This window comes from Pleurodeles waltl, chromosome 8 (genome assembly GCF_031143425.1).
Source record: "Pleurodeles waltl isolate 20211129_DDA chromosome 8, aPleWal1.hap1.20221129, whole genome shotgun sequence".
NCBI lineage: Eukaryota > Metazoa > Chordata > Amphibia > Caudata > Salamandridae > Pleurodeles > Pleurodeles waltl.
The window spans coordinates 1,209,856,891-1,209,881,380 of NC_090447.1; the positions used below are offsets into that span (position 1 = coordinate 1,209,856,891).

Consider the following 24,490-nt stretch of genomic DNA (forward strand, 5'->3'; position numbering starts at 1 on the left):
GTCTTGGTGAAGTCAGTCAAAAAGGCCCTCCATGAAGGCCCTGGTGAGGGGTTCTCTTACCACGTCAGCAAGCCACTCTGCATGGAATGTTTTCCGTGCTTCCCCCATCTGTGCTTTCTTTTTCTCTGCTCCTTTGATCTCTTAGCAGTCTCTTTAGGAAGAATTTCTTTGAGGTTGGTGTATTTTTTGGTTTTCTGTGCTGCCATGCTGGGGGGGGGGAGGGAACAGGGCTCAACGTCTACCAAGGATCAGCTTAGGCTCCCCAACCTCTAGAATCTGGCAAGTAGTGTGGCCTAGGGCTACTGATCCCATCCAACCCCAGGGGGGGTGGGTCTTCTATAGGGCGCCTATCTTGCTACATTGCCAAATGAGGGGAGTCCGCCAGACATAGAAACAATCCCTTGGAACACTGCATGGAGGGCTCCTTCATGCCTGCTTTGTCTCTGGGTGCCTTCCTCTGGATGTCCTGTCCAGTCTGAGCAGGAGGAGTAGCTATAAAATATCCTTCACCGCCCAGGACAGCGTACAGGGGAGACCACCCCAGACTTGCACTTAATGAGGTGGGGTCCCCTACGGGAAGAACACCACTGAGCTCCTTCACAGCATGAGGCAGTGGACTATGCAGCCCAGAGGGGGCGGGCACTCACACATCCTCTATATAGGATGGTCATGAGATCCAAATGCAGGTGCTGTTTGGGCCTGCTCTGGCTCATGCCACCATGCCTAATTTAAGCAAAGGGAGACCTGTCAGGGAGACCCTGAGTGAGCTAAGCTCCGTGTCCCTTAATCAATCAATCAATCAATTATTTAATACTGCGACTTATCACCTGTAGGGTCTCAAGGTACTCTGTTTTAGCCAGGTCCCAGCTTCTGTCCTCTCTGCCTCTATTGGCAGTGGGAGGCTAGCTACGGAGGTCGCCGGGGATGCTGGGCCTCACCTTGAGGCAATCACTGTTACTCACATGGCATCTTGTGGGCTGCTGGCCACTGTTCTACACAGGCATGATTACCCACATCTGTTCCCCACAAAACTCACCTGTGTCTTCAGGGTCATCGGCCTGGCTGTGGGCCCCAGTTGAGCACCAGGTGGGCCATCTAGCTGGCAGGAAAGGTGGCGCTGCTCCGCTGTGTCTTGACCTCCTCACATGTGGGGCATTGCAGATTCCCAATGGGCATCTGCTGGCCACTGTGTCCACCATTCACCGTGAGCAAGGTTCCCTGCAACAATCAGACAGCTCCAGCTCTGGCGATGACCAGTGTACTACTTTGCCCCCAAGAAGCATGTGTTTGAGCAACGGGTGAAGCAGCAGGGGCTGTAAAATGAGACCTGGCGTGGACCACGGGAGAGCAAGCTCCTACTTTGCGGCCAACTTGGCCACGCCTCCTCCAATCCTCTATTTATAAACAGCAATGAACTTGCAGAGGATGCTAGATTCATTATATTTATCTATTTTTCCATGCTGCCACATACCTACCATTGACTTGTAAATAATGCACACAAATATGTAGCAAATCAAGCTAAACTCCGGCATGCCCCCTCCATGTCAATGGAATCTGACACCAGAAAGATAAGCACCCCATACAGTACAGTGAATACCCTCCCACTGACTTGCAACCACACAAAAAATAAGTCTGATTGCAAGATACTGTTCCTGAACATCACCTACTGGCCCCACTCCAGCTGTTGCCAAAAAACTCTTACCCTTTGTTTTATCTCAACTTTTGTCTAGCCACTGTCTCACACCACCAGGGCCTCTCACGCTCCCTTTACTTCTGCCATGTCTCCCCTTCACTATGCATGCTCAACTATAAATCAGAAGCTTTTAGTCTAGATCTCATCATGCAAAATGCACCATGGATTTTGTTATGCAGTCTTATCCATAAACACTCCTAGTATGCCAGAAGCTGCAACCCTGATTCCTTCACCTAATTTCCCAGACACTGATCCATCAACTTAATAAACAAAAAGGAGAACATAGAAGATAATATTTTGACTATCCACAGAATCCACTGTCGATCTTATCTACTCATTAAATCTCAAAACCCTTGTGTACTGTTGCTCCCCAGTGCAGCCACTGAGCAATTCCCAGCATCTATAGGATTTTCCCTAGGCCTCATCCTCTGACAATATTATAATCATAGATGATTTTAACCTCTGTGCAATCACCTGAAGAGCAAAGCATGCCATCAAATTCTAGGTGATCTTCTCATCCCATGACCTTGCCACACTTCTTCTGCTCTCATTGCCTAATAGGGGCCAGTTCCTGGATATTGCTCTAGACAGAGCTATTTATATCCTTCTGTTGGTCGGCCTTTAATTGATTTGGGTTAAGAACTCATTCATCCCTTTCACACATTCCATTCTCTGGTCGCACCACATTCAAGCTTGAATCCACACACACAAAATGCATACCCCTAGACAAGTCCAGTCTTCAGATTTTAAGCTGTCTGCCTACTAACTGATCCTCACTGCATATGAACATGCAGAACAAGAGAACAAAGAAACCTTGAAAGTGGTGGATATCATTGCCTCATGCCACATCCAATATCGCCAGTGTCTGCCTTCACTATCAACTACTTAATCATTCATGCAGAGCAATGGAGCATTCCAAAAACAAGAGTATTTCTGGATTCTTCTGATTACATGTTTCATAAATCAAGTTCTCAAACCACCCAGGAATCTTTGAGGCCTAAAGTATATGCCACATAGTAAAATTGAGAACTCCATTAGTAAGCTCTGCAAACCTTTCTAGACCATTCTTTCTACCTCAAACCACAATGCTATAACTTTCCTATCCCATCATCAGAATAGCTGTTCTTCAATTTCAGCAGTTTCTTCAGTCCAAGCCTTTTAAGAATATTTTGAGACCCTGTTTGCTAAACTGTTGCCCAGTTTCTGTCCCAATACCCAATCAGTCTCCCTCACTCTTGCAGACACCATGTTCCACTTTATCAGCATCATCAGGCCACGCTGGTCCTCCAAAGAGCCATGAGACTCCATACTTGTGCCTCACATAAGAAACATCATAAACTACTCATATCAGACATCACTTCATGGTTGTCATTCAAGGGGAGTATTGCTTGCCCTTTGGGAACCTTGGCTTTGCCCCTGAAACGTGGAAACAGTGATAGGAACTGAAAGGTCTGAAAGCCCTACTAATTGTTTGTAATTTACACTGATTTACCCTCACCTGGAACATCTGGAGTAAATTGGATGGGCTTGATAGACTAAGGGTGGAACAACCCTGTAATGCTATTGGAATCAAAGAGTGTGTGATATTCCTTACAGTACCCCTGACATTCTGGTGAATTATTTTCCATCTCATCACCACTCTTCTTTTCAAACACATTGACTTACTTAGCCCATCCAATTTCAGGAACTGCAAACTCATTTACAGCCCTCATTTGCCTTTTAATATAAAATGGCAAATCTTGTTTAACTTACATACCATCCTACACAGCTTGTTAAAACTCCATTCCTATAAACATATGATAAACCATTGGACAACAAGAATACTTCCTTCAATCCTTGTGATATTCATTCTCCTTAACCTTGTCTGCATTTAACTGTGTCCTTCAAGTCTCTATGATCATAGCAAATTGGGTTCTTTGGTGTGCAGGATGTGAGGCCTCATCAAGTAATAGATCCACAATTACAACTTACTGGAAACTAAGCACCCATTTGTAGTGCTTGACTCTCTCAGGGAAGTAAAGCAGAGCAGTCCAAGGCCTACTCAGGGGAGGTGGTGTGGGCTAGTAATCACCATTTGCTGACATATAGTAAGAACACTCAATACAAGATTGTTCAGTAAGTGCTGCTTCTTTGAAAAAATAAATTACATTTATTACATATGGTCTCAATACTAGCCATTAAGTTGCAAATATAAACATCAGGTGGACAGAAATACCTTAGATGACATGCCGCAATCATTCTTGACCCCTCAAGGAACACGACCCCCACAATCAGTATATCCTATCTATACCAAATAGAACATCATAATTAAGGGGGATATCACTTTAAATAATACAGTCCTATTGGCCTTGTTAAGGGTCACCAAAACTACATACCAGGAAGGCCTGTTGGATTTATCAAAGGTTCACAATAATAAAAGACGAATAATCCATATGTTAGTAATCATCATTGTATTGTAATAAAAATAAACGAGTGTATTGACATTAGTGATTGCAATATTAGCAATTATACTGTCAATAAAACATTTAAAACAATCAGCACATGTCTGTGAATTTTTTATCATACAAAGGTCACGTAAAATGCAGCCATAAAAGCAATCCCTAGAGAGTGCTGCACTCCTAGCTGTAGAACAAAAGCTTTAGCCTTAGGAAATGCTTCAAACTATGGTGAAAAGCCCACAGGTCATGGACTCCAAGACCCCAGAAATGTATGGTCAGTTTTGAAGTACCTTCTGGAGGTCTGCTGTAACTCCTATAACACTCCTTAATTTCAATGGTGGTGACCTATCCTTCTGGGGCCACCACATGCAGCAAAACTCATGCAAATGAAGAAGCCTGCAGGCATGATGGGGCTCTCCCTCTAGGAGCAGTAAATATCTTATGAACAGTCTCCTGTTGCATTGGGGAAAGCCACATTCCTTTTTGGCACATGTTAACTTTTGGTGGGAGTGCTTGGACTCACCTGTGCACCAGCCATCTTCTTTTCATTGGGGTAGCTTGGGGAGCCCACTCATGCGATGCCCAGCTAAGTTCCCAGTCTGGCCAGCTCCTTCTCTTGCTTCTCCCCTTCCTGTTCCATGCAGGCAGGGGTGTTCCTTGTTTGGGGGATGCCCCACTCCCTCTGACATTGACATGGAGAGCGGGGGTAAGCCCACCACCATTTGTTAGGACTCTCACTCACACACACATACTTCTTGCTGTTCCCTCACAAAATAAATCAGCATGTATGAAAAAAGATGAAACATGTCATGAATGCATTTACAGCACAGCACTTCGATGTAACTTGTGAGGAAAATGATCTTTCGTCTGAAGACCGAATATTACATTGCATGTTTGTTTATATTGATAAAAGCAAGTGTTGTCCCATTTGTGAACTGTGTGCTAAGTGGTTTGTGGAGACATCGAATTCCTTCATATGAATCATCAGAAGTGTTTGATGACTCATCACCAGCATGTGTCTGATGACTCATCGCCAGCACACCAGTCTATAAATAGAACTGCCAAGGTATTTCCTGTGTTTGGCTTTGAGTCTTCCTTCGCTCGCAGGTGTTCCCGGTTCAGCTGGAGTTCCGTGATTCTTTCAAGAGTCATCTTTTCAGTGTGAGGCTTCATCAAAGCTTCCCTTTCTGGAGCAGATTACTTTCGTAGTGGCTGGAGAATTTACAAGCAGCATTACGCTCGATATCTATGTGAACTTAAACGTTTATTCTGATTGTATTGGAGTGAGTGTATTGTGTGAAAACGAATAACAAAAGACAAATTCATAAGTTTGATCTTATAACGATTTTGTTGTGAGTTACAAAAGAGTGCTTAATAGTTGAGCAGTCAATCGCTAATAATTATTGTGACTTTGCTGGAAGGCTCGGTGATTGCCCAATCGAATTATAATAATTATTGTTACTTTGCTGAAAGACAATGTGATATTTGTAGTTCTTTTGTTTTTGATTTGATTTTGGTCTTAGGATTCCTGCACCAAGCCCTGAGGCAACTTTCTTTGAACAACAGTGACACTCCTTCGTGAACCAGTGTTTTGTTTCTCTTACCTTCCCAAATCCCTGTTCCCTATCTCTTTCCCTTGGAGGCTATTTGCTCATTCCCTGTTCATTTCAGATATGACAGAACAGTGTTTAGGGGTGAGGGTTTTATTCTCTTTGCTCCAGCAGAACCTGGAATTCAGGTGAGTGGACATGGTCTTGTCACCATTGGAGGGTGCAAAGGTGTTTCCCCTGTTTGATCCCACATTGAGAGCCCAGAGATGAGGTCCCAGATGCCTTTCCTCTTTCTTGGGAGGGGCATGATTACACTACACCTCCTCTGGCATCAGGGTCCCAGAGTTAGGGTTCTGGGACCCTTTCTTCATTCTCAGGGGGCAAGGACAATCTGCGTCTGCTTTCTTGGTGAAGCCCGTAGATGGGATACTGGGCCCCTCTTTGCCAGAACTAACCCAGGAGTTAGAGTTCCCTGGCCCTTGAAGGGCTCTAAAGAAGTGGCCCCATATTCACCTCTTCCCAAGCTCATTAATTATTTATTCAGTGCTGTGTTGACCCCTCCCCGCCCGCCTGATACTAGCCCATCCTGAGGCTTTTCCAAATGAATCCCAGTGGAGCACCACATGCTCATTTTTTTTTTAAACCTCACAAATCTTTACAAGGCAATTTCCTGGGCCCTGTTGGGCCAATTTGGATGATCCTGGGCTCACTTCAGTCCTGGTGGTGAGCGCTAGCCTTCAGGAGAAGTTTCAGCAGGGAGCTGGTTCCAATGGCTCCCTGCCCAAGCCTTTGTCCTTACCCTTGTGCTCTGTGACTATTCCTCTAGCTTGTCACAGAAGTCCATATCTACCTCCACTGGTCCTTAGGTGATGTGAGGGAACCAGATTCCCTGGTCCTGGAGAGACCCACAGACCCTGGCTCAACTCTAGGCAGAGTCCTTAGGCATTAGGGCATTAAGGGGGTCATTACGACCCTGGCGGCCGGCGGTATGTTGGCGGTAACACCGCCAACAGGCTGGCGGTGTTCCGCCAGCAATTATGACCGTGGCGGAATTGCCACGGCCATACCGCCGGCCCCTCCATTTTCCCGCCAGGATTCTGCCTGGTGGTCATAATCCGACCGCAGGCCTGTCCATGGCGGTACACACCGCCATGGAAAGGCCGGTGGTAAGGGGACTTGGGGTGCCCCTGGGGGCCCCTGCACTGCCCATGCACTTGGCATGGGCAGTGCAGGGGCCCCCAGGCATAGCCCCGTCGCGCATTTCACTGTCCGAATTTCAGGCAGTGAAATGCGCGACGGGTACTACTGCACCCGCTGCACATCAGCATTGCCGCCGGCTCTATTACGAGCCGGCTGCAATGTTGATGAGACATTTCCGCTGGGCCAGCGGACGGTAACACTGTTACCGTCCGCTGGCCCAGTGGAAATGTCATAATAGGGAGACAGAAATACCGCCGGCAACGGTGGTATTCTGTCTCCCGCGGCCTCGGCGGTCTTTTGAAAAGACTTCCGAGGTCGTAATGACCCCCTAAGTGACTATCTCTCCAGTTATCCATGGCTGCTGCCGCAGTCCAGTTGCAGGACCCTATTACAACAACAACAACCACTCTCTCTCCCTTCTGCAAGAGTATTTAAATGGATGTGGAGAGTTCTAGAAGCCAGGTACCCCTAGCCAATTCTAGGGTGCCACATCAAACCTGTCACAACCCTCTGGCACATCATGCTCGGACAATTCTAGATGGTGCCATCAAGAGGTCACTATGGTCATCTCCTCTGGGGGCATTAGGTCTGCTCCTAGCTAATATCACTACCAGGGTCTTTCTTACCAAAACTTCATAGAGGAACTTGCTCTTTGCGTTGACTTTAGTGATTAACAGATGCAGATTTTCTTCCCCTCACCTTTCTGCTCAGGAGCTGACTGAAGCACTGTTAATTACTCCTTTTGTGTGGGGAGGCCTTTGTTCCCTCTTCTGGGGAGCAGAGTAGTTATGTTAGCTCAATGGGGTAAAAAAAAAAGGCCAGGACTTTGGTCCTGAGCAGAGCCATAGACATATGAGAATAAACAACCCATAAAGTGTACATGTAAGATCTTGGGACCTGTGGATTCAAACTGTGCACATGTTTAACCCCAGTTTTATACCTTACAGGACTTTGTAGGCCTAAGAGAAGCAAAACTGCACTCTAAGGTTTTCCCCTTTGTGTGTAGTACAATGTCATGGCCGACAAAACAGTACGCCATACTGATTTTACTAATGGATGCCCACTAGTATTCTAACTCTGATTCCAGGGCAACATCTAACCTTGCAGAATTCCCTCTGTGCCAGGCTACCTGTGCACAGTTACTGGGTTTAACAAGACGGTAATCTCCCACGTGCAGCTGCACACTTGTGCACATGTTCACATGTAATCTGTCAAGTGCTCCTTACCCTAGCTGCATCGCATTGGGTGCTCAAATAGCCATACTAAATGGGCAGAACCAAGTTGGAACAATGAAGAAGAGAAGTATCCACTTCAGTATCATACCCCACATAAAATATAGCTTCTTTATCAGCCACAAATAAACACAGGTCATCGTTGATGATGCGTACTATTTTACTCCTCTCATTTCCTCCCCATGCAGGTGACACTCAAATGTTTCTAAATAAACTATGTACACACGACTTCTGATTCATGGACCACAGGCCTCCGCACTTGGAGCAGAGGATGAGCTCCAGCAATCTGAAAATGAAAGGCTCCAAAACTAACATCTTCATTCTTGGGCCCTAGAAATCAGCTCAAGATCATAGGCTGTGTCTCACTATCTCGCAAATTCTTCATCCTTGCAGCCACCTGTGTAAAAACCTGGAGGCATACGTTGACAGAGTCTCCTTCAGAGTACACAAGTGAGAATAGTGGTCAAAGGAACCAATCAAAGGCTCCTAGAGCCCACACCATACTTCGTGGGGGAACACTACATTATTCCATCACCAAAGTCAAGCTTACCAGCACACATTATGTATCTGAACACTACATTTATGGATCACAATTATTTTTTTTTTAATAGCTGCTGCAGGACTAAAAAGAGGCTTTTATATGTCTTGTTGTGTGTTATTTATGATATGCATTGTGACATGTACAGGCTCTATGTTCCTCTATGACATTTTGAGGCTAAACTGGGAGACAGTTGAGACTCAGTGCCTGAGGAGCTTGGTGGGCCTGTTTCCTGTATCACCATATGCAATGAGTAGGTCTTGTTCGCTCGTTTCAAGCATGGGCGCTCAGATTTGATAACGGAATGTTGGGTGTACATCAGGGTGGTTGGCATTTAAATAGGCATTGAGCGTACGTGATGTTATGGCAGTCTTTTGGATACAATAAACTTTTTGGAAATAATCCATCTGTGTGAAAGCAGTTACTACAAGGAAATTGGCGACGAGCCAGAAGATCGCCTATTTGAACCCACTTACCGGCTGCGGATTCGGCATTTCATCGGTCCAGTTGACTGACGGCAGGATTGATCAGTTCAGCCGACGGCTTCCTGGTTGATCGTCTCGGTTGGTAGGACGGTTAATATTGTAGCGTCCTCTCTCTCTGACGTAGCATCTCAGAGAGGAAAGGTACGTGCATGGCTGTTTGTTCACGCTGCATTGGTTGAGGTTAGAAAGCTAACTGTGTGTTTTTGGCCACATCTGCTTAAAGGAAACTCACAGAAACTATTTTAAGGCTCTGGCATGCCTTTGTTTTTTATATGTCAGTACACTCAGGTTTTCGTTTACACAAGGAAAAGTATGCTTGGATTTTATTTACACCCGTGTACTCCGAGGTTCAGATGCAATCCATTTTAAAGTGCTCTGTGACGTGCACACCCTAGTTGTGTTTGTGTACACATATTGAATGATTTTGAGTGAAGCACACCGCGATCATAATTTTAAAAAATAGTTAAACAAATATAATGAGGGTGTGGTGGTTGTGCATACATGTAGTTCTATTATTAAATGACTACAACTCTTAAATGCCTACAACCTGCTTAAACGTTTACAACCAGCTGCATTAAAGTGCATAATTCTTATCCTGTGTAAACGTCTGCTACCACCTGCATTTTCAGACTGAGTTTTACTACTCTTCAGGAAAGACTTTTGCTCTTAGTGCTCTTATAGTGCAACGCAATCAGTAAACCCACCACCACCATTTTTAGAGACACCTGGAAACCCACCGATTGGTTGGAAAAATTGCTTTGATGCCTTTGAAATGTACCTGGGAGCAATAGGTGCATCTCGGTTCGGCCCAGAAAGAAAACATTTTTTACTGTTACATTCTTTAGGTTTTGAAGGGAGGTCTATTATCAAACACCTACCACCTTTGGTATTAAATGAAGGGGAAGAAGTTGATGAATATATTGACACAGTTAAAAAAACTTGAACTGAGGTTTGATGTTCAACCTAGCTTGGTTGTAATCAGACACAAGTTCTTCAAAAGAGAACAAAATTCTGGGGAGGAGAGGATGTTGATATGTTTAAATCAACTCTCAGAAAACTGGCAGCTGGTTGTCAATTTGAGACATTTAGTGATCAGTTAGTGAGAGATAAAGTTATTGCAAAATGCACGGATAAAACAATTCAGCAAAAACTACTCTTCATGAGTAATCCCTCACTTGATGAGACATTTGGGTTAGCAAAGAGTATAGAGAAATCTAAGCAATTTGTGAAGGAATTGAAGAAAATATATGAATAGTGAAATCTAAAGATGATAAGACCTTGAAATTGACAAAAAAATCCATAAGCTATTTTTTAATCAAACAAATACATGCTTTAGATGTGGTAATACAAACCATCTTAAGAGCAATAGAGGGTGTCCAGCTAGGAATGTTATGTGTATAAAATGCAATAACATGGGGCATTTTGCCAAAGTGTGCCAGAGTGGCATAATAAGTGTGGGCACATATCAGAATTCAGGAAGGCACACAAATGGCGCTGGTGTAGCTAATGTTACAAAAGTGTTTGATGATGATTTTGATAAAATCCAATACAAATTGAGAGACATGGTAATGATTGTTATGTATGGTCAAATAGTGAGTGGAGATACTGCTAGGTACGTATATCTGTATGTTGAAATCGGCATGGGTGACAAAGTTATCAAATTGCTAGTGGATTCTGGAGCTAGGATCACAATGATTACTCAAGAGTTATTTAAGGAAGTTTGGGGAGACAGATCCCTCACAGCACCAGACAGAGCACTGGTGCTGTATGAAGGCAGAAAGATTGAATTAGCTGGATATTTTGAGGATCTACTTGAATTCAAAACTAGGAACATTTTTGGCAAAGTTTATGTTGCAATAAAAGGACTAAGCATATGAGGTTGGTTTCATCAGGGCCTTTTTTCAAATGGTATTGAGACTGGGTACCAAAGAGCAAGTATCTGTTGTGGAATCGGATGATTATGGTGTTGGTTTAAAGGAGGATTTTCTTCTAGTTTTATCCATGAATTTATTCATCATTAAAGGTTTTACTCATCACATAAAAAATAAATGGAGGGTGTCATACCTGTCAAGCATAAATTCAGGAGTGTACCATTTAGTGTGAGAGACAAACTAGCGAAGGAATTAAAGGAATTGAGCGAGAAAGGTATTATTGAGCCTATTGAATCTTCTCTATGGTTGTCTGCCTTGGTGGTTGCCAGGAAGAAAAATTGTGATTTGTGAGTTTGTGTAGATTTTCGCAGTTTGAACAAGCACATCTGGGTGGACTCGCACCCTCTACACAAAATAACTGAAATGTTAGGTACGATTGGAGAATCTAGATGATTTTCTAAATTGGATCTAGCTGCGGTGTATCAAGTCATTTTAGATTCCGTGTTGAGACATCTTACTGCATTTGTTTCACCAATGGGCACCTTTCAGTATTGCAGAATGCCTTTTGGTTTGGTGTTTAAACTACTGTTAGGGGTGTAGCTGTTTCTCAAGACAATGTGTTGATCCATGCAGCATCTAGGGAGGAGCATGATCTCATTTTGAAAAAAGTGCTGAAAATCATGCAGGATAGAGGGACTGTTTTAAGAAATGAAAAGTGCCATTTTGTGAGAAACAAAGTTATATTGACAAAGCCGGGTTGAAAACCTTTTTTAAATTGTGTGTATTCTATTCTCGTTTCATGAATGATTATGCTTCAAAACCCAAACCTTTCACTAACTTGTTAAGGGAAAATGTTGAGTTTGAATGGAAAAGAGATTGTCAGGAAACATTTGATTGTGTCAAATCTAAATTAGTGGGATAAAAAATTCTAAAACCGTTAGATCCAAAAGTACAATGTGTCATTACTGTAGATGCCAGTAGTTTTGGTGTGGGTGCCGTTTTGACTCAAGTGAAGGAAGGTGTTGAAAATACCTTGGGTTATGCATCCAGGGGTTTCAGAGGATCAGAGGTAAATTTTTCAGTCATTGAAAAGGAGCTTTTATCGTGTTGGCAGGCCATTAGGAAGTTCCATCTGTATGTATGGGGTGACAAGTTTGTATTACTCACAGATCATAGCCCTTTGGTTTCCATTTTGACAGGAGACAAGGTCAAAGACCTGACACCGCGTATTTAAAGATTGGCCACTTAGTTACTGCAATACGATTTTGAAGTTCAATACATCCCTGGCAACAAGATTGTTAGGGCAGATTTTGTATCTAGGTTTCCAACTAATGAGGAATGTAGTATTGATGTCAAAGAAGATGAAGACGATGTTGACAATTTTTTCATAGCAGCCATAGATTTAGAGGATATGTGTGCTGTGAGTGAAAACGGGTGGAAGGAGGAATTGGCTAAGGACATCATTTTAACACAGGTCATGAAATTTATAAGGTGTGGATGGCCTAAAGAAAGGAATGTACCAATTCAGTTTCAGATATTTGTAAAGGTGTCTGAAGAAATGTCATTTGAAGATGACATTCTGCTGAGGGGGTGAGAGGTTTGTTCCCCCAGAAACATTAGACATAAGATTATTGATGGTGTGAATGAAGGTCACCCAGGTAAAACACATACAAAGAGTAGGTTACATTAAACGTTTTGGTGGCCTGCAATGGATCAGTGGGTTGATGCATTTGTGAGTGAGTGCGTAATATGCAACTGTTGTGAAAAGGGATTAAAAGTAAGAATTCCACCTTTACAACCTATTGAATTATCTTCAAGGACGTGGGAAAAAGTTGAACTGGACCTGATAGGTCCTTTCAACATGTTACCTGCTTCCTTAAAGTTTGCTGTAATTGTAATTGCTTATTACTCCAAATGGCCAGAAATTAGATTCACAAGTGATTCCTCAACAAAGAATATGATTGACTTTTTGTGAGATATATTTCTACATGAGGGTGTTCCATCATTCATTGTTTCTGACAATGAGGTGTAATTTGTAAGTCATGAATTTGAGAAACGTTTGCAAGACGGAGATGTCAAGCACATTGAGTACACTTTGTTATCCTCAAACATTATACATTTTAGTATGTTTTTTTATTACTGTCGTACTAATTTTAGATAGTTATAGCTAAACTCAACAAAGGTTTAGTCATATTTATGAGAGGAGAGGATAATGTAATGTGTAGGTCTCTTGTGCTTGTGCCAGGCATGGGCTCTGGGATTCGATAGCAGAATGTTGGGTGTAAATCGGGAAGTTGGTATTTAAATAGGCACTGAGTGTACTTGATGTTATGGCGGACTTTTGGATACAATAAACTTGTTGGAAATAAACCATCTGTGTGAAAGCAATTACTATACCGTACCTCGAAATAAAGACAATTTCTACACTCCATATGGCGTATTTGTTCGAGGAGTAACAAGGACTACTTCACTCATTATTACAAGCATGGTCAAATAGTGTTAGGATCTGAAATGTTAAGTGACCCTTTAGGCATCCTTTGGGTCACACCTCCTGCGGAAACTGGAAAAAAAGTCCAAGAGTGTGGATTCAATGTTGAGACAGTCAAGAATCACATGTCAAGTTCTTCCCATTATGCACCAAGTTAGAATGTTTCAATTTGTCTTAGTCCTGTGTTGTCATGGAAGCCAGGAAAGTGATTGACTGTTATTCTTTTGCTCTTGATTCTCAAGTTTGTCTGTTTTTAGGGGAGTATATGTAGATTATTGTATTGTATCCCAAGTTGTTTATGGTTGATAATGGTATTGTCTGACATTGTGTTTGGTTTGAAGAAGGGAATGAACATTTTCTAACATTCTTAATTGAAATTTGCTTCTCATAATCTCATTATTGAGAATTGCTTCTACTGCATCTGGGCAAAGAGAAAATAAATGGGCTTTTCTGTTTGATACTTAACACTAGTCCTTTGTGTTTGGGTAAATTTCAGCACAGGCGATATTCCTATATTTATTCATAATAAACATGTAATTATGGAATCATGGTATTATATTATGTATGACAATTATATGCACTCATTCTCTTCAGGGGCATCACATCAATTGCATTATTTTTTAATTAAAGATGCCACTGTTTCATAATACTGCTGCTCAAGGTTGTAAGAATACTTTAAAAAATAATGATGAGTGGATAACGCATGGAAAAAAGCTTTTGTTATGGAAGATTCTGAGACACCAATTATGATTTAATAATCAACTTGAGGAAAACATATTGGACTCATTCTATGTCATTATTTCAGGTCTTTGGGAGATTGTTGTTTTAAAATGATATAGGTCCACCTTTGAAGTAGAGATATTTATGTGGGCTTCCTCCAGTGGTTCGAGGAGATAGTGTTTTAGACTCAACAATGTTATTCTGGTCTTTCACTAATGCAGACAGTCTGGAAGTAGGAGAGGGTGAATAGGAGGAATTTACCCTAATATTGTTATTAGTATCCTTATAGTTGCTATTACTAGTAGTCATAAAAGAAGAACACAAAAACACACAATGTAGCAGTAATGAAGGTTGTGGCAATGCCCTTTAGCGTAAAAGCAATTGCCCTAAATGTGTCACAACTACTAAACTTCCCAGGCATTCTATATCTATGGAGTATTAATGGATATTCTTACTTCACTAATACTAAAGGGAACTGGCACGGTGCCTCACTACAATGTTGTGGTTTTCAAATTCTCATGTACTTTTCCATAATTCTGGATCACCACTGTTTCCCTGTAGTGACAAGTGTACGTGCGTTTCATGCTTTTGGGCACTTGTCAGCAGAGAATGTTCATACCTTTTTAGTGTCAGTGTGCCAGCAAGCTGTTCATTTTTAGTCAATTTCAGTTCAATACTAGTGAGAAAACAAGATGCACATACAGGGAACTCAGGAAGTGTTAAAAACAAAACATCTTTCCATACAACAACATAAAAGGGATACTTTCAAATGTATCTTCCAGTGACACTAGCCGGCTGGCTTTTCTTATTATCATTTCATCGTACACTGACATAGCAGGAGAATTGACTAAGCATAAAGCACATCTGTAGCTTGACTGCATTTTCAAAATGACAGGCACTCAACCTTTCCATTGTGTATTGTGTACTATATTTAGAGAGATAATGAAATGTACTTATTTCCTGTGACAACACACGGTAAAGAGTGCTAGCTGCATATTGCAGCTTGCCTCCTGTGTACCCCATTTGATTCCTCCTAAGGTGCAGTGACAACTTGGATCCCAGCCTTTTAATTTCACGTGTTCCCTGCATTTTTAGCAGAACCCTGAATGACCTTCATGTGCTGGCAACTGTAGTAAAACCCTCACTTAAAGCACATAAGGTGTATTTTGCATAACCTTTGTACATACAAGCTGACTCCACTCATCATTTATTTATCATTTTTTCTAATACTGCATCACACTGCCCTATTTCTTTAAAGTAATCATTCACTACCACTTGCATTCACCATTTTCCACCATGTTTATTACCTCACAGTACAGCCATTTACTTACAGTAAGAGCTCTGGCAGCTCTCCCTGTCCCCAGGTCACATGATAGCTCTTTCTGAACTAGTACATACTATTATGGACGTGAAATCTTCTGGCTTTACAGAACTGTGTCTACAAATGGTCAGTCCGGAGTACAGGTATGTAATTATAAAGACATCGTATGCTAGCAAGCAACTAAAAGAGATGAGGCATGACTACTAAGCTACAATACGCTGAGCATACACACCTAAAAAGAACACTTTGCTGTCAATAAAGTGGCATCTTTAGAGAGGCCGGGGAGCAGATAGGGGGCCGTTCCTCATCTCCATTTGCCCTGGTCCTTCCTTGGGCGATATCAAAGCTGCTTAACGTGCCAGGAGTCAAACCAGGAAAAAAATAAACATTGCACTGTGTGCTTCACATGTCCAAGTACATTTCATTACAATGTTTGATTGTTAGTTCAAATACTTAAATCTTACTTTGCCTATATACATCTACACACAGGCACACACTCACACATACAAAGTTATTTTTAAACTTGTTAAGCATATTTATATAACAGTCACTGACCCCACCAGTTTTATTTGTGGCCCAATGTGTACTGCAAAACAATTCTAGAGATGCCACTGCCTCCGTGTCGTAACGCAAAACGATAGGGCGCGTGCACATTGTGGAGTTACGCTCCCTGAAGTCTTTCTTATCTCACAGATACTCATTGGCCTTTATGAGGATATCCTGAATCGTTGGGGGTGGGCTGAAGGGTTGCCTCCCCCGCCTGTCCTACAGGAGATGCACGGTCCAGCTTTATGACCTGATTACTCTGCAATACCCAATTACTGCAGAGTATTGTGTCGAGAAAGTTGAGTTAAGCTAGCTATCTGCACACAAGAACACCTCCGCAAAGCACGCCTAAAAATATAACTAGTCACTTATGCCAAGTGGGTGTCTCAGCTGCATTCATCAACAGGCAGACCATAAAAGTCCAAGACAACTTTCTGTTACCATAATTACTGAGCGTTTGGAAATAAATTGCTGCTCACCTAATGCTGAGGCTGGCCGCGAGAGCCAGGCCCAATCTGTCCCCTGCTCCGCAGCAGCCAGGCGAACTGACAGCGGGGGAGAGAGCCTTGCTGGAAAGGGAGCGGGGCTGGCAAATCAGGGAGCATCGCGCGCGCAAACCAATCAGGAGCGTAAGCCTCCAAAGGAGCCCAGACGATCCGCGCGAGGCAGGAAGGGGGAGAATAGGGCAATGACACGCGCGAGCTGAGAAAGGCTGAGGAGATCAAAAGGGAGCGCGCAAGAAAATCCCACTGCTGATTGCCTTTGACGGGCAGTTATTCCGTGAGGAGAGCTAGCCAAAGGAGCCCAATGTATCTATGGATAAGTGTTTACGGTAGTCCAGGGAGCAGAAAAGGATAAAGTAATTGTTTTATTTTTTATCACTTTTATATCCCTTGTCGTATTTTCCCTTGTTCAGTAAGCACAATCGCCAGAGGAGAAAAGTGTTACTTTTACCGCAGGCGGCATGGGATTCCCCAAAGATGTCATCTCAGCAGTGCATCACCGGGCGTCAGAGGACCGCGCGCTCATCTGTTGCACACAAGCAAAGAAGAACTGTCTGGGGTGGAAGTGATTAAAGAAGCATCAACCCCGGAGGTGTGGAAGATGAAGCCACTGCTGCAGATGCAAATGGGGGAGCGAGGCAAGCTACACCTGACCCTGCATGGTTCTTTTTAATTTACGAAGGGATTAACATGGTACTCCGCTCAGAAAAAATAAAATACGCGACCACAGACCGGAAATAGAAACGGGATTCTAAAAAGAGACACGGCGATGCATGCGGATTATGCCAAGTAAGTTCTGGACGTTTTAATATCCTATTCGGTGTATTTAGATGCGGAGTTTGATGAGGTGATTCCTTTTCGCAAAAAATGTGTTTAAAACTTACTTTTATGTGGAGAAAACTACGCCATCACGTGATATGAGTAGGGTTTTTTTGCAAACGGCGGCACCATTTAACAATTGTATGCCTCCCTCTTTCACTTGATAAAATGCGTCTTTTATTGCCAGCACTACGAGTGTTGGTATTTGCAAAAACTCAAGTGCTAAAAGCAGTCTCTCGCTACTGCTGGAGAAGTCTGACACCTGGAGGACGCCTGAGTGAAATGGAGAAATATTTAACAGGATGACTGTTTTTTTTATTTTATTCTTTTAAGAATTGTCCAAATGATGGGGTTATGTGAAATGTCGTAGATACGATGCCGAGGATTAGCTAAAGTTCATAAAATCAGAATGTATTCCTGTAAATGCAATTTTTTTCCGATGAACTTAAAGTAAGTTTGTGTCCAATGGATGCATATTGCTAAGTGCGTTTGCTTCCGATAACACCATAGCATGATAAGGAATTACATCGATTTAACCTTTTTAGAAAGCAAGGGAAAACAGGTGGTGTGTGTTAAGGTGCACTAATACAGTACAGCAGGATCAAGATATCACGCAAAGGCGATATTGGGGCTATTTGATACGCTTTAAGAAAATCAATTAATGTTTTCGTATTTTCATTTGCATGTTGGATCATTTAAAAGGTTGCTGGGTATCGTGATTTATTGTGGGCCATAGATTGGGTGCGTTTTAAAGAGCAACAGGTGTACTAAATCCATTTAGAGAATTAGCTTGACATACACATTGAACTTAAAATGTTACCAGCTCTACTGAAATACGACAGGATTTCAGCCCCGCCACAAGAGGGCGTAGCTCACCCCATTATGAGCTGAGGGGTGGCAGCGATTCTTACTTGTCTGTCCACTTAACATCAATATTTGGTTGGGTTTGGCACAGGTTTATCAATGTATACAACATGACAGATATATTTAATATTAAAATGTTGAAAGAAAAGTTTTTGATTTCACTGTTTTGCCTTCATACTTTTCCTGGTTAGTTTAGTGGTGGACCAAGAGTTCAAAGAGATGAGAAGTCCAAGTGCTCAGCTGTCACTATTGGAATCCCTCAATTTAGGCATCAAAATATCTGTTGGGTAAATTAAAATGTATCACTTTTTATTTCACTTTTTTAGTAGGTTTTTGTTTTTGCGTTCGATGGCGCATCCAGGGCAAATGGGTGAATTCTCCTACGCTAGAACCAAAGGGGGGATCTCTGTGTGCATTTTCGGGTGAGGACAGAGCCTTCAAGACCACTACAGGTACATTTGCCAAAGCAAATGGCCAGGCTGCATAAATGCTCAGATCTTGCTACCTGCCTCAGGGTGACATGGAAAAGGTTCGGCCACATAATCCACTACCTTACCTGTCCATGACCTAACCAATCATGGACAGGCTTCAAAACCCATTCCCCTGGAGCACAACCCCCTCCACAGGCAGAAACCCATGTGACTTGTAAGCATATTGCAACCATAAAATCTGAATAAGCACCTGTGGTGGGTCTCCCAGAGCTGAGTCACAATCTGTTTAGTGAGGTGGTAACCCTATTGGAGGAGATGCTTCTATTCACAAAGGTGCATCCTTTGGAGCTGTCCACCTAGATCATTCAACCTGAGGCAGACATCTGGAACTATGCAAAAAAACTGAGCATCGATCTATGCTGCCAAACTTACATGCCGACTACTTCAAATTGACCCTTGTCCGCCTTCTGTATGTCTCCACACTTTCTGCCTTCAAGCTACCACTGTGAAAGTGCCCAGAGCTGGGAGGAAAACAATAGAAGCACTACAGAAAGCAAAACATTTAAGAAAGTCCTACCTTATTCAAACCAGTTGTGGGCGAACACCAGTGTTTAATGTGTACAGGTGGTTGCGGATGTTGGGCTTCCGCAAACATCTTTGGGAACATGGAGTTCTGTTTCACCTTCCTCAAGAGAGAGAAAGGCAGCAAAGGGAGAAGGAAGGTTACTCTTTTAACAACACCTTATCTGATTTAATTGTTTTGATTCATTTTCCCTTGGAGTCAAAAGATTTTATTAGTCAACTGAAGTTCAACTTGGAGCAAAACTGAATAATTCATTTAAAAGAAGACTCAAATCAAACTGAAATGTTAATTGACGAAAATAATACCATGCATATTGTTGTACTGTATTTACTTCTTGTTAGATTTCATTTTAATGTGCCGCATCTTTGCCAAAAATGTGTTGTCTCCACTGTTTCTCTGGTGAGCACATTTCATGAGTAGAAGGGAAATCAGTATGATATGTCCACACTTTAGACAAGGCGTATGGATTGTTACCTGTTGTTACTGTACTCATAAAATGATGTACAGTTTTCAGTAAAAGAAAATTAGCCCAAAATAATATAGAATAATAGGTGTTGTTTCATTATATAATATAACGTGCTTGGTATGTTACATTACTTTATAACTACGTCAAGTGCTGCTTCAAATCATGTTATATTAATTATACCATGTGTATGTAACATCAAATTATGCTTCGTTTATTGCTATTATTTCTAAAGGAAACCTGTAATACAGCTTGCGACACACGTGAATTTCTTTTAAAGTCTCGTCTCTGAATTTCAATAAGATTACTTTGACAGTGTCCCCCTTTGCATGTTTTTCTGTCTATCGCATATCTTGCATAGTATTCCCTACATTTCAAAACCAGTTACTCCCCGTAACATGTTTATTCGTAAAGTGTACATGCACCCACAGGGAATTCTTCTGCTGAATAACAGATGCTCATTTTTAAACGAAATCATGGGTACTCATTTTATCGACCCTACATGGATGTACGGCTGAGGTTAGTCACAAGGATCTGAACCTGTGACATTAATTCTTGCAGACCATACATTAATCAATTGAGCCACGTGGAGTGTAAAGGCTCATGTAGAAGAGATTGACTTAGCACCCCTCCTTCACTTTTTCGTTTTTCGGTGTGAAATGTGTATAAGACCAAGGATAACACAGCTAACGTCGGAGTGAAAGCCTAAAGCGGATGTTCGTCTGACACGTGTAGATTTGCCTGTCTTGTTAACGTTAAGAGGTCTAGTTTGTGCTGTGCAAGGCAGACACAGGAACACTTCTATGCCACCCTTTTGATTACTCTCCGTTAGTTAAAACATAGGTACATTAAACATGCCTGCCAGGGTAATATTCATCATCTGATGCAGTCGCGTTGGTTCAAAGCAAGTGTACCGCTAAAACACCAGCTCGTGCCAACACTTCACATTCTTCCATAGGAAAATAGAATTGATGGTGGCTGTAGCATGCTAGGCCCCTATAGCTGGCTTGTTTCCATGGCTACAGTTACACCCCATTTAACCGCGCTCTCACATTCTGCTATGACTCAGACGTGCCCATCACATGCCATTAGTTTTTCTGTCAGCATATTTTACAAGCGCCAAGAGACAGTGCAGTAGTAAGGAGCACTATGCCTGCTCAGTATTACTGTACGCGTACGTTTAGTACTTCCACCATGGTAAGTCCCACCCGTTGCCCACACCTGTTGGCGTTCATTCCAGGCCTCACCACAGCCCCTGTGTAGAATTCATTCAGTGAGTTAATACTGAAAAATAAATCTCTGCTTCAACACTGCGTCATGTGAAAGGACTTATGCTTTTCGGAAAAGGTTACCTCTTCAAAATATTTACTTTCTGTAGGATTTTTCAATTGCATGCGACTCTCCCTAAATTATGAGTTCAGATGCCTGTTCCTTCTCTTGCTTATTTATGGACCGGTCAGTCAGCCTCTAAAGTGTGTCAGGTTTGCTTTATCTTTCTATTATTTAGATACAGGGCCGGCTTTAGGACTGGTGGCCCCCTCATCTCTCCATCGCTCCCCTTTCACATACATTCATGTGTTTTAAAGCACTTGTAAAGGCTGGCTTTACTAATCCACTCAGAAGCCACATAAAATATAGGGGCATATTTAAGAGCCCCCTAGCGCCATTCTAATGTCACATTAGCGTTATTTGTTTTACACTAATGTGGCGTTAAGAGGCCAAAAACGCTGTGCCATATGTACAAAGTGGCACAATGCATGCATTGCGCCACTTTGTATCCCTTTGCGCAACACTATGCCTGCGCCAGGCATAATGTATGCAAATATGGCATTCCCCCTTTAGAGGGGGGTCCAAAAAATTCCTTAAAGAAATTTGACAGATTTCTTTGTGTCATTTTTTTCCTGCACTTTTAACAGCTGTTCAGAACAGGCGTTAAAAGGAGGCGTCTATTGGTTAAAATGGGACTCTGGGTGCTTTGCAGGGTTAGCATTAACATTTTTCACGTTAATCCTGCAAAGCACCGGACTAGCATCAAAAGTTCTGACGCTAGTCCCCTAACTACAGCCATGGTGTGCCGTATTTTAAATATGATGCACACATGGAGGCGTTGGGGGGGCACTAAGGGGCGCAAGAAAAGTAGCGCAGCACTGTGTGCAGCACCATTTTTTTAAATATGCCCCATAGGGCAGAGCTTAATTTGTAAATAAAAAGGTGCCGGTGCCTAAAGCCCTCCTCTTACATGGCTGCTGCAATTAAATGTGTGAACACCGAATACAGAGGCAGCGTAATCCTGAAGCCATCGCGGGCCTCTTCAATCCAGGTACAGGCACTCCCTGCCCCTTCAGCTCACTCTCGCAGATTCCTGCTTTTTCCCATTGTGATGCTTTTTCGTTTTTCTCTTCCTCCGTCTTTCCCATATGTCTTTTTCTCTAAGTGAATGCTTGAGGCAGAAAAATAAGTGCCGGCCATCAAAAATAAGTGTTGGTGCTCCGGACCAGAAACAACAAGCACAAATTAAGCACTGCCATAAGGGAGTATTTAAGAGCCTCTAGGGCCATTCTAACGCCACATTAGTGTCATTTTTTTACATTAATGTGGCGTTAGAAGGCCAAAAACGCCACTCCATATTTACAAAGAGGCGCAATGCAAGCATTGCACCACTTTGTAACCCTTTGCACTACATTATGCCTGCACCAGGCATAATGTATGCAAAGGAGGGCATCCCCCCATTAGAGGGCCAAAAATGACGCAAAGAAATCTGTCAGATTTCTTTGCATCATTTTGTTCCGGCACTTCTAATGCATGCTTAGAGCAGGCATTAAAAGGAGGCTTCCATTGGTTACAATGGGCCTCTGGGTGCTTTGCCAGATTAGCGTCAACATTTTTGATGCTAATCCTGCAAAGTGCTGGACTAGCACAATTCCGATGCTAGTCCCCTAACTACCACCATGGTGAGCCGTATTGTGAATCTGAAGAACACATGGTGGCATTAGGGGGCGCTAAAGGGTGCAAGAAAAGTGGTGTTACACTGCGTGCAGTGCCACTTTTCTTAAATATGCCCCTTGGTTCTGTTTTTTGCATCAAGCATATTAACCCTCTATGCTACTTTATGCGGAGTCATAGCTGCCACTAGGCAAAACTCCCATCTCTCTAGCAGGAAAATTAATCACAAGAGGTATCTTGACATTTTAATTGTTTCTTGAAGGCTAAACGCACAGGGAATAGTTCAGCAGGTGCTTTTAAATCGCAAGTTTCTGAAGTTATTGCTAAACACAGCACCCCCCCCCCCGAGGTCAGCGCCTGGTGCGGTCGTACCTCTCGCACTGCCCAAAAGCCGGCCCTGTTTAGATATATACCTTACGAAACCACCACAGTTATTTGTGCGGTCCCATCAGTGGACTTTAACTTGGCAACATGACTGTTTATTTTGTACAGTGGCACCTTTTCCAGAGTACTTTGCATCTATGAGTGGATTGCGCTTGCTCAGATGCCCACATATTGATCCCATTCTAACTGTGCAGAGAACTTAAGCTGAACCCTCCTAATGGGACCCATTAGGCTGAGACTGGTTTGAGTTGGCTTGTGATCCGACCCAAAGTGGACCTACCCTCGAAGTTCAGGCTGGACAAAGGCTGATTTGCATATGCCTAATTTATGTCCGAAGTTGCATGGTGGGCAAAATAATGATGGATTGGATTGCATGCTAGAGTAACTGCCAGCGGCTGAGATTAATTCAAAATATTCACCCATTGCTTTTGTTTCCCTCAGTGCAACACCCTAAGTTTGATGGGTATCCTCATATGTTGGTTCTGTGCTCACTGTGGCATACAATTCAAGCTGCACCTGTCTGACAAAGACTACGTAGGCTAAAACAAGTCAGGGGCTGCTTGTATTCCAGTTCCTAGGAGACTTGAAATTGCAGTCTTTTCTGGAGTGATACTATTGGAGCACGACGAAGGCTATTTTGCATATGGCTGATTCCTGTCTGAGGTGGCATGGCGGGTAAATTAACAATAGACTGAATTGTGGCCTACATTATTACCAGTGACTATCTACCATCACCGTTTGTTTTCCTCAGTGAGATAGTGCAACTTATATTTCCCTATCTAGAGGAAACTAAAATCTACATGTACAAAAACAAAATCATTATTTACTCCATTTTACAATGCCGTGATGTCACACATCCCAAAACCTAATTATCCATACACTTCAAACGAACAGTTTTGGCTCACAACTGACAACTTAATTCTTCTAGTTTTCTGTTTCAAAGTAAGTGCTACAGGAGGAATACATGTTTCACTCATTATCATTGAATTGGAATATTTATTGCACATTTAATCCATTCACAATGGTAATTGACCAATTATTGCTCAGCTATTCATTTCCCAGTTTGTGACTGGACATTAGAACCTAAGCCTAGTAGTTAATGCGTCAAATAAGAAATGTTTTCGGCCACTTTGGTAACCACTGTTGCCTTCCCTTTGTTCACTGAATGTTTCGGATGCCCGTTAAACATGTATTTTCACTACAAATTTGGCAAGCCTTAGGACACTTATTGCTTTGTGTTTGCTCTTCCCAATTGCTAGCATGTTTCATAAGCTCTGAATTAACACAGCAGGTAGAACAAACAGAGATTTAGCTAGTGTTTCATTTTGCAGCAAACAAAATATACTTTTTAGGACCATAGCTTTAATTTGAGCAGCAAGTGCAGTGGCTCCAGGGTTGTCAGGAGCCCACTGTACCCC

At 42.5% G+C, this 24,490-nt stretch overlaps 1 protein-coding gene and 1 long non-coding RNA gene across 5 annotated transcripts in view; one reads left to right on the top strand and one right to left on the bottom strand.

The window, feature by feature from the left end:
• The window catches only part of LOC138250532 (uncharacterized), a 123,655-nt gene extending 107,040 nt beyond the window's left edge, over window positions 1-16,615 (bottom strand). The window contains exon 1 of the long non-coding RNA XR_011194976.1: window positions 16,562-16,615. This is a non-coding gene — a long non-coding RNA (uncharacterized lncRNA). The remainder of the gene's footprint in view (window positions 1-16,561) is intronic.
• Window positions 1-24,490, top strand: part of TRPC4 (transient receptor potential cation channel subfamily C member 4) — a 1,361,777-nt gene that overhangs the window by 160,633 nt on the left and 1,176,654 nt on the right. Inside the window, exon 1 of one of the 4 annotated variants that reach the window (XM_069205493.1) lies at window positions 16,581-17,374. The exons of 1 other annotated variant lie outside the window; for it this stretch is intronic. The gene's annotated coding sequence lies outside the window, so the exon portion shown is untranslated. Of the gene's footprint in view, window positions 1-16,580; window positions 17,375-24,490 lie in introns of those variants that run through there. 2 more of the 4 variants (XM_069205497.1, XM_069205496.1) reach the window with 2 other exon arrangements.